The sequence below is a fragment of the Drosophila arizonae genome, chromosome X (genome assembly GCF_054131065.1).
Source record: "Drosophila arizonae isolate 15081-1271.41 chromosome X, UAZ_ARI_1.0, whole genome shotgun sequence".
In the NCBI taxonomy this organism is placed as follows: Eukaryota; Metazoa; Arthropoda; class Insecta; order Diptera; family Drosophilidae; genus Drosophila; species Drosophila arizonae.
Window position 1 is genome coordinate 22,452,752 of NC_142927.1, and position 18,804 is coordinate 22,471,555.

At 37.9% G+C, this 18,804-nt stretch overlaps 1 protein-coding gene across 4 annotated transcripts in view; it reads right to left on the reverse strand.

The window, feature by feature from the left end:
* Frq2 (Frequenin 2) overlaps positions 1–18,804 on the reverse strand; it is a 46,673-nt gene that overhangs the window by 22,273 nt on the left and 5,596 nt on the right. Inside the window, exon 1 of one of the 4 annotated variants that reach the window (XM_089475884.1) lies at positions 6,001–6,131. The exons of 2 other annotated variants lie outside the window; for them this stretch is intronic. The gene's annotated coding sequence lies outside the window, so the exon portion shown is untranslated. Of the gene's footprint in view, positions 1–5,856; positions 6,132–18,804 lie in introns of those variants that run through there. One more of the 4 variants, XM_089475882.1, reaches the window with a different exon arrangement.

The following is an 18,804-nucleotide window of genomic DNA, read 5'->3' on the forward strand; positions in this document are numbered from 1 at the left end:
AGCTATTCATAATTCTCTAACCAGGCAGCTTACAAAATTATGCAGTTCCTATGAAATCTCACGGAATTTTATGGTAAATTTATATTGTAATTCTTGTCATTTTATATGTAGTCCTCTGTTAATTAATTTGCTTATAGATTTCATTAGCGGGAGTCTGAGCAAAGAGCATCTAGTTGACGGCTAGCGAAAAGTTTCGCTACGCTTTTGCTCCTGTGTTTGCCTCCTTTACCTTTGCGGTTTGAGCAGGACAAGGACAAGGACAATGCCGAGACTGCTGCTGCTGGTATGGATGACGACGACAAGTTTTGCAATCAAGTTATGTAATTAAAATGTAAATAATTTCCCAAGCAAATTTCGTGCGCAAACTTTTTTAATTCCTTTTTATACAATTTGGATGAGCCTTCAATTGACTTTAAATTGGCTATTGAAACTCTCGCTTTCGCTGTAGCTGTTGCTGTCTCTTTCTCTCTGACACTACTTTCTCTCTTTCTATCTCTCACTATCTCTATATCTCATTGATTTTTGTCTCTGTATTCCTCTCATTTCCTATCTATCACCCATCTCTGTCTCGCTCTCTCTTTCCCTGTTTCTTTCTTTCTGCATGTTTCTATCTCTGTCTCTTTCTAGTTCTGTACTTTTTCTATACCACTCTGTCATTCCACATCTCCCTTTCTGACGCACATTCTGTTTCACTATTTCACTTAGCTTTGCATCTCTATCTTTCGTTCTCACTTTATCTCTGTTTGACATTATTCCTATCAATATAGATGTCTCTACCCCTCTCTATCTCTGTCTTTCTCTGTCACTATCTATGTCTTTATATAACTTATTCCCTCTTCCTTTATGTCTCTCTCTCTCTTCCTCTATGTTCCTATTTCTCTCTCTCTCACACTCTCTCTGTGCGATTGTCCCTTCGTACCCCTCTTTATAGGTTTCTCTGCACGTATTTTCAGCTTCTCTCCCTCTCTCGCTCTCACTCTCTCCCGTTCTCCCTCTCTCCCTCTCTCTTTGTCTCTAAGCCTCCCTCTCGCTATCTCTCGGTATCAACATCATCTCTATCCCGTTCTCCCTCTCTCCCTCTCTCTCTCTATCTCTAAGCCTCCCTCTCGCTATCTCTCGGTCTCCCCATCATCTTTATCTATCCCTCTCTCTCTATCTCCCATTCTGCCCATCTCCCATCTCCCTTTAACATTTCTACTGTTTTGTAATATTAATCTTCTAAGCCATTTTCCTTAATTAGAGTAAAATCTAAATAATTTCCGTGTCACATATTGAAGAGAGCAACAGCAATTAGCAATTCGCCAGTGTAATTCGCATCAGATTTACTTCTAACCCATTTAATGTGTAAATTATTCAGCTCTTAATGTAGTAATTAAAATGTATACAAAATAATTTAAAGCCATGCGCCTGTGTTCAACGATCATTAGAAATGTACGCTTAATGACCGTACAACCCAGGGCTACACACACACATATGTATGTATGTATACATGTTTACATGTGAGCACAAGTATATAAATATAGATGTGTAGAGAGTAGATGGAGATATGTATTTAGTCAGCCTAGAAACAGGCGCTTGCTCGGGTAGGTAAACAAAAAGGACAAATGAAGCAGAAGCGAGACGAGGCGAGGAGAGGCGAGGCGAGGCGAGCTGAGGCGTAGGCGTAGGCTGAGATGGACACGGACGGATGGACGGACAACGTTGTCTGTGATGCAATTGCAATGGCTAACGAGCTGGCCAAGCATCGTTCGAGTCACATTGCTGGCGGAAGTTGTTTGTGCCAAAGGCTCCGACTCCGACTCTGGCTCTGGCTCTGGCTCTGGCTCTGGCTCTGGCTCTGGCTTGGTCGGGTCTGTGTCGGTGTAAGGAAATTGAAAAGGAAAGAAAATTGAACATACTTTAAGACCTTTGGGGCAGCAGCAATCCGAATTGCAGGTACAGGACGCTGAATTGGCCAACGGGTGGCTCAGCTCGACTCAGCCCAACTCAGGACGACTCAGGACGACTCTCCCCTATCATTGAGACGGTCGACATTACGCGATTTCCTGTTAGCTTTAAATGTATTTGAACTTTGGGCGCTACGTGCGTCGAAAATTACTCAGAATTGCCGCTGGCGTCGACATTTAATTGAATAATTGCCAAACGACTTGTAAACAAGTTAGAAGACTGGCCCAGAACTTTGGCCAACGAGCTCGTATGCCAATTTGTTTTGGCCAGAGCCAGCCAAGGCACTAACATTGGCTGCCAGCCCAGGCAGCGCTGACGTAGTTGCTCAACAAATTGCCCAACGTACACACACACATTAGCCACTCAACCTGTCTGAGCAGCAGGCAGCGCTGCTTAACAAATAACTCGAATGCCAAGAGCCAGAGAGACAAAATCTTTGCAATCGCTTAACTATGCGGAATTCACACAATTCGCAGTCTCCCGAAATGTTGCAGGCCTTGTATAATTAAATCAAATGGTGCGTATGAGAAGATATACTACAACCGAGTTAAGTATATTTGGCTAATTAATGTGCACGACTCAGACTGCCGCTGCCGTGCCCATAAAGGACTTCATTAGGACATGGAAAAGGAGGTGGGAAGTCTATAAGCCATTGACTTGTAAATATATACATTTTATTAAGTGAAATAGAGTGCGTGTGTGTGTGTGAGAGAGAGAGAGAGGGAGAGAACTGCTGAGAAATCAACTTTTAGGTAATTAAATCAGCATCAAATGCACAGCCAAGTGTAGGGAATGGAATCTATTGCAAACATTATGGAATGCTAATGACTTGATGGATTGCTAACATAAGAACTATCAATGAAGGAAATATTACCATATATCTAAAATGCCATTATAAGAGCTAATGCTATGGAATATACAGAAGCAGCATCTCAAAAACTCTTTGGCCTTGGGCTCGCCTCCCGAGTATATTTTCCCAGATTCTGTGCAACTAAATCTTAGCATGGAATTTCCCGATTTGACACACCTTGAGTTGGTGTAGCCGGACAATATTAATATTCTATAAGACGAGGGTGTCAATGGGTATACGAGTGTATCAAATTTGAAGTCAATAGTTTTCATTGCGATAAAGTTGTTTTCGTTCAAATCTACAGACAGACGGACGGATAGGTAGACCGAAAGACAGATGGTAGTATAGATGAATGGACGGATAGATGAATAGACTGACGGACAGACAGACCGACAGGCAGATAGCTGGATGGACGGCCGGATAGATAGATTGATAGACGGATAGATAGATGGACGGACGGATAGACGAATGGACGGACAGAAATGTATATGGAGGGACGGACGCATATATAGAGGGGCGGACGGATAGATGGATGGAAGGACAGATGGAGAAGTGGACGGTCAAATAGACGGAGGGACGGATGACCATATGGGCAGAAGGACGGACGGATAAATGGATAGACGGATATATGTTAAGACGGACGGATATATGGAGCGACGTATGGATGGATATACGGAGGAATGGATAAATAGATAAACGGACGAACAGACGGATAAGCATGCGGGCGACAGAGAGACGTGCAGAAGTACGGAGGAGTAGGTACAGACGAAGGTTGGACAGAAAGACGGAAGCACGAAACCGAAGAACTCTGTCTTTCTCTCTGGAAATAGTTGCTCAAACATGACCTAAGAACTCCAGCAATAGCAATGAGCAAATGGTGTTTAAATAGTTGTGCAAAGGAAATGTGAGATGCAATTAGATGGAATGACAAACAAACAGACCCGACGAATTCGCCAGTTAATGCTCATTAGCTGCGCAAAATATATATAAAGTATATATATGTATATACAAAAATGATGTGCTTTAACCCATACTTTAATACAATACCCTTATATTCCGAGCATTCATTTATAATGATTTTTGAATTCATTTTCCAAAAATCCCATTTTCATTAGCCTAAAGCTTAGAGCTTAACTGTTCTTCCCGTATTCCGCCATTAGTGCTACGTTCCACGGCTTCCTTCAATGGAATTCCGCAGCCGTAAACTATTCGCATGGCACATGTTGGGCCGCTCCATGGCTCCAGCTAATTGCGATATTCAGGCACCCCAGTGCCACGCCCCTGTCCCGTGCCTAATTTAGGTGTGTATTGTGTGTGCCTGGTCTTTGTATTTTTCGGGTCTGCCAAGAGGTCGTGGGTGCCGTTGGGACTTGGCCAAATGCTATGCAAAGAGCCAAAGGCCGCATACGGCTGGCTTTTTGTGCAATTTTTGCTCTTTAGCTGTGATTGCAGTCTTCAGGTTCAATTTTCTACTTTTTTTTCTATTTTATTCTATTCTGCACTTTTTTCTGGTTTTTTTTTTTCAATTTCTTGTTCAGTGTTCGCTGAGAAATGTCTTGCAATGCAAATTGCAAATTCCTATCCTGACTATGTCTGTCTGTCATTCAAAGTGAATGCGATGTGTGTGCGACATGTGTGTGTGTGCTTTAGTTGAGATTGATTGTCGTTGTTGTCATTGCTGCACATGCCGTATATCGCATATAAGTCTGTGGCTGCTCAACTCTGCACAACTAACTCACTCGCCCATTGAAATTATTAGTACCCAAAATAAAGTCCAGCTAATAGTCTTGCGGATGCGACAGCAAAAACTTTTCACTGTTGTTTAAAGTTCAAACATTCCAAGTGAATACCCAGCCACACACACACACACATGACCATGCCGCACCCCCTAGGAGCGCACCAAAAATGTTTCAACACATGTGTTTGGCTATTAACTTGCGCTTTAAATTATGCAAAATCCCAAACAACAGCAACTCGGATGAAAAACAACGCCAGCAAACTGCTAGATACAAGTTTTTGCCATAATACACACACACACACACACATACAAGCAGAGAGAGATATATATGTACAAGTTTTTATAGTGGGTGCTATGGGGAGTGGCGGCGCGAATGAGAGCAGGCAGCGCGATGCTGTCGACAAACGTGAGCGAAAGCATTTACATAACCTCCTTCAGTCTGATTTGATTATATTCATTCAATTTCGTAGGCCAGCGACCATCGACCATCTTACAACAACAACAACAATGGCAAAGACAGCAGCAAAGCGCAACAGCAGCAAAGCCAAAGCGTAAAGAGCAAAAGGACCAAAGCCAGCATCGCACCTTTTGCTTTGAGAGAAACACGCAAAGAATAAAAAAAAATAAAGGCCTGAATATTTGAACAGACAACTGTATAGATGTGCGTCTGTGTGTGTGTGTGTGTAGGTGTGTGTGTGTGGCTGTGACTGTTACCCTTTATGGCTTGCCTGGGCAGTCCATTAGGCCGTCTCCTTACACAACTTAAGCAGCATTTGGCCAACTCACAACTATCTGTCTCTATCTGGCAGCCTAGCCTGGCACCTATTCCTCACCACACCCCCCTTAGCACACTGTCCACGCCCACCGCCACACTGCCCATATTTGGGCCATGTTATTTTGTGTCGTCGTACCTCGCTCTTTATTTGACTAAGTAAGTCGTTAAGTTGTCAGACTCGTTTTTCAGTGCGGTCTCCCCCAGCGTCTGTCGCCTCGTCCGTCTGTCGCTGTATTTGTCTGCCAGTGTCTCTCTTCTGTTATGTTTGTCTCTGACTCTGTGTGTGCGTGTGTGTGTGTGTATTTTATTAAGTTTTGTGTGTGTGGCTTTATCAATATAGCAGCCGCTTTGCTTTCGACTGACATCGCCTGATGTCTGTAAATTTATTTATTTTATTTTTTCATTTCTTGCTCATGTTTTTTTTTTTTTTTTTTTTAGCACAAAACACATTTCACACAACAAAAAAATAGTTTGTAAAAAAAAAAAAATGCAAATGACTTGAATGAATTAAATAGTTGAGAGTCTGCAATTGCTGGAATAATATACCTTGTCGAGCCGGACGGCAACGGAGCACACACACACACACACGAACACACGCACACACGCACGCAGCACACACGCTGTTGTGATAGAAGTGGCCAACGGGTAAAGCAACAGCAACAAAAAGAGATTGTTTTTCTGTTTTTTTACGTTTTTTTTTTTTCTTCTTTGAATTTAAAAAACACGCTGCATGCTGGGCGCTCGCTATTGGACTCCGGCGTATCGGCAGCCCTCGTGTTCCGTACGTGGCACGGTCTCAAAATCAACTGAAAAGCTTCGGTGCGCAATCAACAGTAGGTCGAATGTCCTTGTTGATACCACGGACGACGACGAGGACGACAAGCGACGAGCAACTTCAACACTAACACAGGCACATATGCCAGCACACACACACACACACACACACACACACATGCACTAACACACTCTGAAGTTGAAGAGACGCGCATCGTTCGTTCGAGGCGGACATGCTCCTGGAGCGAGCTTTTTAAGCGATAGCCGACAAATAAAAGCCTAGCCTCGCTCGCGGCCAGCTGCCAGCAGCCTGCAGCCAGCAGCCGTCGGTGTGCCGTGTGGCTAAGGCCACATCGGCTGATATCGCCGGAATAGTTTAAATAAATAAATGCACCATTTATTTGACTGCCACGACTCGGCAGCCCCAGCGCATAAGTATGCTCTGGCAATTTAACCATCCGCCTAGTCACACTGCATACAAATGAGACCCAGCTGGCCCACAATACACCCGCACACACACACACACACAGAGAGAGCAGAAAAAACCAATTTGTTGGCGAAATGTTACCAAAATATCTTCTAGTGAAACTATTCACAGTTAGACTACGGTATCGTTTTAATAGTAGCTAGGATATTACCTAAATCATTATTGAAATTTCATTTCATTAAACTATACAAAATATTTATTCGATTTCAGTAGTTATCATTGTAAACAGATCTATGCGTTATCATTTAATGCTTGTTCTCGGAGTGAATGGGGGCTATCGTGTTTTTACACTACTCGAGCGGAACTTAAAGAGCTAAGAACTCTTATATTTATGTTTATTTATTTATTAATTTTATTTATGTATTTATATATTTTTATTTCTTATTTTTATTTATTTATTTTTATTTTTTTGGTATTTTAATTATTTTGTTGTTGATACTTTTCAATATAATTATTTTTACTATATTTTTTATTTATCTGCATTTTTGTATATTTTATTATTATTATTATTATTATTATTATTATTATTATTTTTGCGTTGTTACTTTTAAATTTAAATATTTTTAATATTTTCATATTTATATTTAAATGGAATTACTTTTTTAATTTGTTTTAGTATTTTTAAAGCTTTTAAATTATTGCATTTTTTTTTATATTTATGAGAAATATATATTTTTTATATACAAGAAATTGTATTAGTTTTATATTATTTTCAGTATTTTATAATATTTTTCATTTCATTATTTCATTTGTTAAATGTTTTTTTTTTTTTTTTTTTTTTTTTTTTTTTGTTATAGTACTTTGGATGGATTCACATTAATACTATTTTGTATTTTAATAAATTTGTTTTTTTTTTCTATTTTGATTTTAGTATATGTTTTTAATTTTGTATATATTTGAATAGTAATATTATTTTATTTGAATATTTGTACTGTTTTTTCAAGTCTATACTTTTATATTAGTTTTATCATGGTTATATTCATTAAAAATAAATGCTAGCTAAATTATTATTATCTTTGTTCTCCTAGCTGCAAATTTGTATACCCTATCTATCATATATAAACTTGTACATTGGAACAGTCTAAACACTGTTAACCTGCTGTACAGCCACCTGGGACTGTACCAAAGACAAATGTCGGTTTGCCAAAGTCTTACAGAAGAGAGCAGAAAGACTTTTCAGATGCATCAAAGTTTTCATTCTTTAACTATAAATACTACAAAATAATATTGGAAACTTGGATCGTTGTCAATATGGATTTCATTAAAGTTGAGATTGCTGCACTACTCGATAAATTTATACTTAATTAAGTTACATCAAATTTTTACGTAGTCTAATTTTATAGAAATTATACATTAGTAGAAATAATTTTTAGTTTAACTAAACTATAATTATATTAGTATATGTATTATATTCATTAGTATAAAATAAAGCAGCTCTGGGCAAAGAGAATTCAGTGTTAAATCCCTGCTGTAAAATTTAAATATTTTTATGAGAATTTTCATGCTTCAAAATTCATTATTATTAAAATTCTATTTCTAAATCAGCTTAAGCCACATAAATAATGAAATGAAAATAAGCCAGCAGGCAACCAGCCGACCTGCCAGTCCATATTTTCATATAATTTTCAGCTCAACTTATTTCACTCGCATTTGATTAAGAGCTATATGAAGAGAAAATGTGCTCGGCTGCTGTTGGGCAATCCCTTTTAATTATGCTATAAAATTTGTTATTTTCATTAACAAAATTTTATTAATTTTGCTCATCTTGCGATGCCAAAAAAAAAAAAAAAAACATTAAATTGGAAAAAATCCGAAACGAAACAAACAGCAGCCCATGCGGCGTATGCGTTATATTATAGCATTAATAAATCCACGGAAATCCATGTGTGTGTGTGTGCAAGTCCGTGTGTGTTTGTGTGTGGGTTTGTGAGCGGGCTTTCTTTTGTCTCAGCTGTAAGCGAGGCAGAGGCTTCAAAATACTGCACACAGCCTTAGAGCCCAAGCAATTGACATTACGAGCGCTAACTCCCACGCGCTCAACCCGACCAATCCTCCGCCCGCTCGCGCTCTCAAGCAGCCCTTATGACAGCTTTGCACACGCTCTCTCTCTCTCTCTCTCTCTCTCTCTCTCTCTCTCTCAGTCTCTTTGAACATACTCAACACAAGCTTTTGTTGAACTGAAAGCTTTAAGCTTTTGTCCGTTAGCGGCATCAAATCGTTATCAACTTTTGGCGCCTGCCCGCAGTCAAAAGGCGAGCAAAAGTTAAACCCAAATCTCGTCGCGCTAATCGCATTTTCCAATCGGCCATATCCACTCTCGGTCAGCTTGACCTTCTTCTCGCCCGACAAGTGCCGTTAACAATCACGGAAAAACTGCGCTGAAAGATTTTCAATTGAAGTCGGCTCAAGGCAGCTAGACAAATAGTTCAGTTTGGCGCTCTGAGAGCTTTTCCTATAGAGATTTCTTTGCGCTGGCAAAAAGAACAGCTTCTAGGGAAATCTAATTATATATCTGTATGTTGAGTATATAAATTAATCAAAATTTTTTTTATATATGTATGTAAATAAAATGGTTTTGGGTGCAACAGAAATCGAAAATTTAGCCAAAAATATATAAGAAGAAAGCTCAACAATTTCCATCAACTGTGGAAATTGTTTTAGATATTAATATTTGCTTATTAAAGTTGAAGAAAAATATTTTATTCATTTTTAAAAAACATTTTTATATTTAATTTTATTAAAGTTGAAATTCAATAAAAAGATTGTATTAGAATATTTTTTAGGTATTACTATTTTCTTATTAAAGTTAGACAATAATATTTTATTAATTGGGAACATTTTTTTTTTTAAATTTATTTTATTGAAGTTGAAATTTTATAAAAGTATTTTATTAGAAGAAGAAATATTTGCTTATGAAAGTTAAATAAAAATATTTTATTAATTTTTAACAAATATTTTTTATTTTTATTTATTTATTTTTTTTATTAAAGTTGAATAAAAATATAAAATTAGTTTTTTTAGAATTATTTTTCTTTGGTGAAAATTCATAGACTTTTTTCTGCTACCCATTAGGTAATTTAATGTACGCTGGAATTTATTAAATATATGTTCTATAAGGCTCAAGAAAGATAAATGTAGATATGATACACAGCTTAGGAAAAGAGAGAGCATGAGTAGAAGAAGCAGCTACCTGAGGTAAACAACAAGGGATTCTTTGATAGATCTAAAGAGAAGAGTCGGTGCTGTAGGTCTTTAAAATGCTGACGTCAAAGTCTTCCCCCAGTTTGCATGAGCTGTAGTAACTAGATCCCAGCAGAGCTGCTCAGTTGAGAGTCTATATAAAAGACACAGGCTCTTTAGTATTACGAATTCCTTGGAATACCCAAAATAAAACTGATATAAATACCTCTTAGGCAAAGCAATGACTATGAAAAGGTATTGTAATGGGAGCCACGCGAACAGATTAATTAAATCCGCAATCAATCAGATCTTTACAAATACAAATTGTAATTTTAGCCCACTTGAAAGATTCATTAATTCGGAAAAAAAGATGCAAATCCTTTTCCTGTTCCCGTTTTATTTTTATCCATACTGTAAACAAACACTTTCGCCAACACGATTCGTGTTTGGTATAAAAAAGGCCTTTGCTAAAAATAAAAGCGCCCTCCACACACAACAACAACAACACACACACACACACACAAATACACATTTAATTACACTCATTATTGCATGGCCTAGGTGTATGGAGCAAGAGACTTGGTGGCTGTCTGCATTGGTCTCTGGTCTGGTCTCTGGTGCTAGGTCCCTGGTTCCTGGTCTCTGCTCTCTGCTCTCTGCTCTCTGGTCTCTGGTCTCTGCTTTCCATGGAAGTCTGCGGCCTGCAACGTCTCTGGCTCTGGCTCAGGCGCCCCTGATGGCCGGCTGTGCCATGTTTGCCTGGGCGCCATATCGTTTAGCTGCCTCAAAGCCATTGTTAATTAGTGCACCGACCTTGTCGTAATTAGTGCGCACATTGCACACTGCACAGCCCCGGCCCGCCCCACCCCGCCCCGCCCCTTCCTGGCCACTGCGGCCAAGCTGGCAAAATTTCCGTTGAGCTTATAGCAAAAGCCGCCGGCGGCGACTACATTCGGCCAGCAACATTTTTAGGCACTGTCTATGTTTGTGTGTGTGTGTGTGTGTGTGTGCGCGCGCGTGTGTGTGTTGGTAATGTGTCTCAGCTGAGCCGTGCTGAGCTCATAAGCTAGCAAATTCGCATAATAAGTTTTACATTAGGCGTAGCCAAGCCGCTTAGTCAAATGCAATGCAATTATTCGTCTGGCTAATGGAAGTGCGTCCGAAATGCGGCGCAGCCAATTGCAACGGTCAGCCGGGCCAAAAACCACCCACTCGATGCTAAAAACATTCCCAATACTGGATAGAGAATGCCCGATAAAGTTCTTCTTGAGCCGTGTGCTTTTTGGCCTAGGCTTGCAGTAGTTGATCAAGCATCGATTTATTGAGGAGATCTAAGCGAGATTATAACTTGACTGACTTGATTTAGATCTTAGACTTGACTGGATTTAGACTGTAAAAATCGTATGACTGTACTCATGCGATTTATCTGCCTGTGTAATATGACAGTCGTTGTTGCCTATATCATCATCCACTTTGATCATATCTAACGTATGCGCAAATATTCAAAAGTAATTAATTAATATGTAATTAATCATATAATGAATATAATGAAAAGATTACTGAAAGAAGATGTAATATTACTAATAGCGCAGTAATACGTTCTCTATCTTTAAAGTCTCATCTATTTTGATCAACCATAATCTAGATCATTCAAAATTACTATTATTATTGTTATTATTATTATTATTATTATTATTATTATTTTTATTTTTATTTTTATTTTTTTTTTTTTTTTCAATATGTCAAGCCTGCTCAATTCGCCTTGAAACCTATGGATTTTTCTGTTGAAAAGTCCAACTAATTTTTAGAGACTATTCCTTGGCCTTTACGGTTTTATTATAATTTTTGTTTTTCTTTCTCTCTCCAAAAAACCAAAAATCTTTAATGTTACACCAAATTCCCTTTGACCATTAAGTTCGTCATTAGCTTTTTAAGAAATTAGCTTTAAGCCAATAATATGCATAGAAATACAATAAATGTAATTTCATTGAAAATTTATATATCTAAAGCTAATTAATCACATAGTAAATAGATAAGCAAAACCCTAATGAATTCAGTCGGATAATTGCATGGTAACAGTATCTGTGTCTTCGTCTGGGAAAAGGAATAATTATTAATGCTCTACTGCTTTAACTTTAGACTGGATTATTATAATATAATATGAAACATTATCAAGTTTGACAAGCTTTAAGGTCTCTAGATATGCCAGTTATCAATAGATATCAGAATTTCTATATTATATTCTATACTAAAATAACGTCTATTTTTATAACATAATATATATTAATAAAATATAATATAAATGTGCTAGCACATTTATTATATAATAATCCTGAGCTGAAAAATATTAATAATCGATAATATGTATATAGTAAATAGACAATAGAGCAGATGTAGGTATATCGACTGAGTTCACTGGCGCTCAAGCCATCTGGTTAATTATAAATTATTGTAGCTAATCAATTTTCTTACTGTTCAAGTTAAGACAGAATGCAATTAAGAGATAATTTATAAAAAGAAAAGAAAATAATAAAAAAATAAATAAAACATTAAATTCTTTACAAATTTAAACAACAGGAATTTCAACTTAATATCCAGGGTGATAACTCACTCAACTAAAATCCATAACACTTCGGCAATTCCTCATGCCTCATTACACTGCTCCTCCATTCATATAGTCGAAAAAAATCTCAAATTTATTCAGTCTGCCAAGCGCTTATAACTTGCATTTTACACTTTGGTTTTAGCTGGCTCTTCAAGCATCAATAGACCTGCTCATAAAACACAATTCGCACTTCAGATTCCATTTGAGCTGAGCTCCTCAAGCCGTTGGCAAATAAATGAAAATTTAAATAGAAAAACTCGAGTCGCAGCTGGCAAAACCAGTGGGCGATCAGAATATGCGGAGAGCCCAACCGCAGGACGGCAAAGAAATGGAAAATGGAATTGCGGCACATGAGTAAGCCAGAAACTACTACCACATGCCCGCTCACATTGAGAAAGCGGGCATATTAGTGGAAGATAATAGACATGAAAAAAATATGGAATATTATAGTCTTCTTACAAAGATGTAAGAAAATCTCTGCAGATTTGTATTCTATGAACGAGTATTGTGCGGTCAGGTATACCTCACGCTCTATGAATATGTTCATCACGGATTTGATGATCCTTCGTTTTGTTTGTGTGGCTACATTTCAGCATGAAAATCGATTTGGCTTAAATGGATTTATATGCGCTTTGCTTTCATACCATTCATTTGTCATCTATCTCTCTCTCTCTCTCTCTCTGTCCCTTTCTCTGTCTTCCTCCCACGCACACATTTGCTGCTAAACTAATGCTGGCTAGCATTTAAGCGCTGACCAGCTGTCCCTTTGTCTGCCATTGCAAATATTGTAAAATTATGACTATGAGCTAGAACTGACTGCATGATACTCGCTCAGGATTGAACTGCATGGAATAAAAAATGAAATTAAATATATTTGAATGGAAAGTTGCTGGGTGCAGAACTCAAGAGTTAACGAAAAATATATTTAAATTCTAAATGCTTAACTGCCCTCAGAGCTATGTAGAAGATGACTGTGATGTCAGCATTCTCAAGACCTTGTTTTGACCTTCAAATCTATCAAATATTCCCTTCAAGTTGTAATCATTACAGTTCTCATTCATACTATTTCTTTCGTTTCTAATGAGAAAATGAGAGCGATAGTGAAAGAGAGAGACAATGAGAGGGGGAGAGAGAGAGAGATGAAGAAAGAGAGAGCGAGAGATTGAGAGAGAGTGCCATAGTGATGGCGTAGCAGTAGATGGTAGTAGTAATTGGACACAAAACCTTAATGATAAACTCTTTAAATCAATTTCATTAAAATTAATATAAATATGTATATTGCATATCCGCCGGAGTCATTTAGACCCATGTGTTTTTTTTTTTTTTTTTTCTCTAAATCATAGAAGAATACAATTTTTTAATGTCGACGATAATAATCATTTTATAGATTTGTTGACATCACTTTTTGCATATGATATCTCTCAACTGGCCGCCTTGAGTCTGCACGGCGTAATGTATCCGTCTCTGTCATTAGATATACGATGGGTCAGATGGGTCTGTCGAATATGGAGAACCCTCTTTACATTGTTATTTATTTAGATGTTGATATTGAGCTACTTAATCTCTACATTTTATTTCCGATATTTAGTGCTCAGTTGCACAACTATTTCTATTTTCGTTTATAGAATAGATCAACTGCAATGCATGACTTCTCAGATGAGCTTTGTCTATATACTCGCTTTCACTCAGCGCAGGCAGAGCAGCTTTACAATAAAAGATTATACGGAGTATTTTAGATCATTGCAGGCTACGCTCGACCACGTTTTGTCCAAACGAAATTTAATTCTACGTGCCGACATTAGTTAGGCGACTAATTATTTAATTTGTTGCGTGCTGCTGCGGAATGTTGGCAAATGGCCGGACAGCGATGACGATGCAAATGAATGGGCGATGGGCGTGGCCGCATTAGGCGCAACCAATATAATTATTAAGATATGCCGGCGAAATGAAAATAAATGAATGCAGGCACTGCAAAGTGGTTTCACCCACACACACACACACACACACATAGATAGACAAAGTCGAACAATCAAATGGAAATGGCGTGCAGTTGGTTTAAAGCAGGTGTTTGTGGCTGTGGCTGTAGCTGCCAGGGAGCGGCTGGTGGGCGTGGACGAGCGTAAAGTAGCCAGCGAACAGGCCGGCATCCCACACACACACACACACATACACACACACCCACACCATCCACGCACTCTAATGTCAAGCTCAAGAGGCGCACTCAACGCGACGTATACGTAATATTTAGCATAGACACAAAACACAGTGAAAACAAGAAAGAGAGAGAGAGAGAGAGATTGCACTCCACTCAGTTCGTATTACACTCACAATTGTTTTCACTTGTCACGCCATCACAATTACAGTGAGCCCACAATATGACAGCTCGCACGCTCATTGACTTCTGCCCGGCGGCTGCAGAGCGCCTCGTCCTTTGTGTGCCGGCGCTTCCTGATTGATAGGATGCTGGGACAATGAATGCGGCTTTTATATGAATGGATTTGCACTCACAATGCGCAAGGGGCTGAAGAGCAATTGTTGTAAGCGTTTTCGTGTTTTGATTAGAAATGCACAGAAAACAGAAATCCATGCAAATCTCACAATTAGACTCACGGCGTTAAGTCAAGCCAGAACTTGGCTCTTGCTTTTATTATTCATACTATCTCAACTAATGAATGGGCCATTATGCCAGCATTTACATCTAATTTGTAAACTAGATTTAACACAACTTCCATGCTATTCTATAGTAATTGAAAATTAGTTGATTGCTCGACGGGATTCCCCATAAAGTTGTAGCCTTTGTAGTCTTTGCCATTTGCTGTTGCTATCAATATCTATTTTTCCGTAGAAATGCAAAATATTTAGATTTCGAAAGTGGAACATATCTCGAATCTTGAATAGGTTTGCTACTCACATGCACATTAATTTGCACAAACTTAATAAGTACAGTAGAATCTGGTTATAGCGACATCGCTTATAGCGTCCGTACAGTTACATTTACAATTAAGACGAGTAAACTAATAAAAATAATAAAATTCCTTGAGTGTCGTTGTAACCGGATTCTGTATGTATGTATATACCTACTAAGGAGGTAGTAAATCGGAAAATGGATCTGGCCCGGAGTGAGATATACAAACATAAAAAATTAAAAAAAAAAAAAAAAAATTAAATTAAAATTTTAAATTTAAACAAAAAAAAAAACTTAAAATAATAAAAAAAAATAGATAAATAAAATAAAAATAAAAAACTTAAAAATGAAATGAGAAAAAATAAAAATATATATAAAATAAAAAATAAAAAATGTAATAATAATAATAATAATAATAAAAATAAAATAATAAGAAACAAATAATAAATTAATAAAATTTGTAAATAATATTTTAAAAGATTATCTTTTTTATTTATATATATTAATTATATATATATATATATTTATTTTTATTTTTATTTATTTATTTTTTTTAAATTTTTTTTATTTATTTATTTTTTATTTTTTATTTATTTTTTTTGTTTTTTTTTTTTGTGACACATGTTCTGCTATCTTTAATGTCCACATAATTTAGTTTTACATTTACATTACATTTAGTTTAAGAGCAAATGATGACCATGATATACAATATTTACAAAAATTAAACAAAAATCCATGACTGTGCAGCTTTTGATCTATTTAAATCTCTCATGTTTGAAAACAAAGTTCAAAATAATAAAATAAACAGTGCTGAGCTTTAGTGGATTTAAAATATTTACGGATGCGCCCATGCGGCCTTTAAGTCCAGGTTGTTACGGCCCGTAATGATCCGATGCCAGCAGATCCAGTCAATTGTGGAAGTAATCAGGCTACTTATTTAAAGTCGTGTCGTGGCTGGCAAGTGATGCCGGGGCAAAATCTATATAAGCACATATTTATGTGTATAGTACGTGTGTACACACACACACACACACACATTAACACACACTCTCGCACACACCTGGGCATAATGTGCTATCAGCGAGAGGTAGTTAACAACATGTGAGCCAAGTGGCCCGAACCTAAGGTGAGGGGGAATGGTAAGGGCCTTTTTGCTAAGCCAGAGGCCGTAGCTCTGCTAGGTGTCTAGTGGCAGCATTTGCTCGCCCATCGCCCATCGTCAGGCAGACCCCACCCCGCCAGACGCCACCAAAGAGTCGCCTCGTCACCGAGCCGTGCCCGTTGCCCTGTCGCCCCAATTGCCGTCTCGCCGTCTCAACCAATCTCAAGCTCTTTGCGTCGTTGGCTGCGATAGCTCCGAGTAAACAGCTTTCGAGTGTAGTGTAAACAATCATTGACCTCGTTCATATTTCTCGGAGCGCTCATTTGCCTTTGGCCCCAGCATCAGCGAACCGCCCCTATGCCACACCCACACACACACACACACTCATGCAGTGCTATGATGGCGACGATGACGGCAACTTGGAGCGGAGCACAATTAAAAATTGTTGTTTAGTTGCTTAGTTGGCCATGTCCACAAGTTGCTACTTGGCTAAACAACATTGACAGTCTGCAGTTGGAAATCAATTAGCCATGGTAGCTGGCCAAGTTGGCTAACTTGTAAGCCGTGTGCGAGTGTGCATAAGTGTGTGCGTGTGTGTGTTACACCAATCAAAACCCAATGAGTTCTTTGCTTGCCCTTTTGCCAAATGATGATGAGCACAGGAACAGCGCAAAGCAGACAACCCAAAGGCCAACAGAAAATGAGCAACGCCAACAACAAAAGCAGCAGCAGCAGCAGCAGCAGAAGGAGAAGGAGAAGAAGAAGGCGCACCAAATAAGAGCAAAATCACGATAGTCCCACACAAAGAGACGCAGAAGAAGAAGAAAAACAATAAATGCCGACTATCTGCGACAAGTCAAAGATTAAATACTCTAAGAGATTAAAGACCAAGAATCAAATTGAATTATTTGATCTTAGCATCTTAGTACGAGCTGAGAGCATTTAAGCTTCTCACTTTGAGGATAAATAGAAGCCAGAGTCCATATCTAAATGATATCGTGTAGATCTAATGAAAACTGTAAGCCCAAGAATCATTCCCATATATACATAGATAGACGTATAAAAATAATATTAAATATTTAATAATATCTTTAGGTACTTTAGAGTGCTATATGTATGTGTATATACCCTTTGATCCACCTACCTATCTTTCTCTACTTCACATGTTCGATCAGATATCTTTGAGAGTAAATGGAAAGAATTATACTAAAATCTATAGATACTATAGATAGATCTGGTTTAATGATATAAAGTAGAAAATAATAACTTTGTGTACTCTAGATAGCTGTATATTAATATGTCCATCTACCCAACCTTCTCTCAATCACATGTTTACTCAGATATCATATTAATATCTATAAAAAGTATAGATAGTTAGGGATTATTAATATAAAATATATATTTATATATTGAGATACTCTAGATAAATATATATTAATATATCTTTTAATCCATCTACTCTACATCACATGTTTGCTCAGATATCTGAGAGAATATTTATATAGAAAATGGAAATAGTTAGCTCAATCTATAGAGCTATTGCTAGAATCTATAGTTAAATATGTAGATAGATTGATATATGTATATTAATAAATCTTTGAATCCATCTACCCATCACATGTTTGCTCCGAAAATCATGTGACCCTTTGGCCAAGTGTGTGCGTTTATAAGAAACGTTGAGCGGCTTGTTTGCAGCCGCCTCATATCCTGCTATCGAAGCAGGCAATCAAGGATAACGCGCATTATACTGCGTCCAACCATCTCCTGCCATTTCACACACACACACACACACACATGCGCACAGACGGGGAGTAAGGGAGAGCCACATACATTACTATTTGGTCATATGAGCTGGGTGTTTGCGTCGTTGCGACGCCAGCATAGCGCTGGTTTAGCATTTTTATGTGCCGCCCCTCGGCCCCCGGGTCGCACCCTGGCCTACAGAGACATTATGTAGTTGGCTTTATCGCAAACGATTTGCCAAACACAATATGACGACGACCAGTTCCAAATACAGCAGCAGCAGCGGCAGCAGCAATCCAAAGATGAAGCCACTGACAGCGGCACTGTCAGTGGGTGGATTCAGTAGCAACCACAGAAGCTCGCACGCACACACTTAAGCACATCAACTGACAGTTGACAGGCGACAAAGTTGTCGATTTGCAATTGATAACAGCTTGCTTGCTTGCATTTCTTTTCCTTCTCTCTCTCTCTCTCTCTCTCTCTCTCTCGCTCTCTCTCTCTCTCTCTCTCTCTCTCTCTCTCTCTCTCTCTCTCTTATAGTACATGATACATTTTGGAGCAGACCATTATTAAAGTACAACTCCTGATTTAGCTTATACATATGAAAATTCTAATTCCCTATATACATATATGAAAATTTACAAATTTTGATTGTTTATTCACTCAGTAAAAAGTTAAAAAAAAATAAAATAAATAAA